This window comes from Penaeus monodon, chromosome 11, assembly GCF_015228065.2.
Source record: "Penaeus monodon isolate SGIC_2016 chromosome 11, NSTDA_Pmon_1, whole genome shotgun sequence".
Taxonomy (NCBI): domain Eukaryota; kingdom Metazoa; phylum Arthropoda; class Malacostraca; order Decapoda; family Penaeidae; genus Penaeus; species Penaeus monodon.
The window spans coordinates 21710769-21712457 of record NC_051396.1 but is presented as its reverse complement, the minus strand read 5'-3'; the positions used below and the strand labels follow the sequence as shown (position 1 = coordinate 21712457).

The window sequence follows — 1689 nt, the reverse complement described above, 5'->3', positions numbered from 1 at the left end:
AGAGAGAGAGAGGGGGGGTGAGTCAAAGGAGAATTTATTGCATTTTCAAAAACTCAGCATTTACCGAGTTGCTCTGACGCGACAAAAATTTCCCCTGTCCCGCCTCTCCCTTTACAGCTCCCCCCTTCATGCCTTACACCATCTCCTCTCTTCCCCTCTTAGTCCCCTTTTTTAAGTCAAAAGGCAAAACAAACACTTCACTGCAAAATATTGATATACAAACCTTATGCACGATCCCATAAGGGTACACACCTAATAATGATATCACAAAAAATACTATGTAACAGATTATCCTCGCCGGGTTTTTTGGGGGATTAATATTCGATTTGGTCTACAAAAGCCAAAAGACAAAACTCCATCATGATTTTTCGTGATTATTTTCCACCGTTTTCATTAAGTCTCAAACTTTATGTAATGGCCACTCTTACAATACTGACTTCTTTTAAAACGAATTATGTCGTATAAAATTACCATGATAACGCTTTTGGTATCTGATAAGCTATACCGTGACCCAAAAACGCAGTCGTGAATATGTCTTACTTACATTTTTTTTGCTACTGCTAATGTTGCTACGGTTTTTGGGAAAGGGGTAGAGTAGTTAGTATTTTTTTAGTAGTAGTCTAAGAGCTAACGCAGTGTAGTGGGATATTAGAAAGATTTAGTATTAGGAGTAGTAGTAGTAATTGTAGTAGTAAGATTGTAGCATTGGGAGTATATTTAGTGTAGTAGTAGTAGTGTAGTAGTATAGTAGTAGTATGTTTTAGTAGTAGTAGTAGAAAATAGTAGTAGTTGTTTTTGTTGTGATCGAACATGCGTATAGTGCCTCAGACCCCCCTTAAGTTACTGTATTCCAGGTTGTGTGGGCTCACGTCGCTGCCTCACCTGCACCTCGCCTATAAAATACTTAATTGTCGTTCCGTCCGGGGGGTTTGGGCGAACATAAATTTTTGGGCTTTTTATACGGTAAAATGGAAAAGGGTAAAAAGACATAAAAATTATTTTTGGGCAAAGTTTGCAGTTATAACAGGCTATTTTGTATCGTAAACCCCCAAGTCGATTAGTGACAGGAAAAAACCACAAAAAAGGGGGAAAAGAAAAAACACGGGAACAGATAGAGAGAAGAAGAGGATCAACGGTCCCCACATACGTGGGTCTTTCCCTGTGAAGAGGTTTTTGTACAAAAATCTATTTTGCTGGGCCGGGGATTGCAGGCCCTAATGGCCGCACTAGAAAACTATAGAATTCTTATTGCTAAAGTAAGGATTTCTTCTTCTTCTTCTTTACTTTATTGTTTCTGCAATCGATAAATTCCCTCCCAAATATTGCTTTTTCCACGAATAAGCAAAAAGGCTATCTTATACATTTTTTGTGGATTCTCCCGGTGTAGGGAACCCCCTAACAACAGTTTAAAAAGCGTAAAGGGACTTTCAAATACTTCTTGATAGCTTTGGAGGTGTATTTAACAATATGACATTTTCCTTAAAAAATGAAAGTATATACATCGCATTAAACGCAGAACAGGTAAATGTGAGTTGCAACCGAAAGCCACTGCCGGGCGTTGAATAAGTAGGTGATGTGTTTTAGAAACTAAAAGGATGAAAAATAAAAGCGAATTTTTTCATAATATATGAAGATTAATATATGAAATTGCCCCCAAAAAACGTAACAAATTAATAAAGAAATAACCCA

General features: G+C 37.4%; 1 pseudogene; it reads right to left on the bottom strand.

Annotated features, from left to right (window-relative positions):
• LOC119578494 overlaps positions 1–240 on the bottom strand; it is a 957-nt pseudogene extending 717 nt beyond the window's left edge.
• Between the last annotated feature and the right edge of the window lie 1449 nt (positions 241–1689).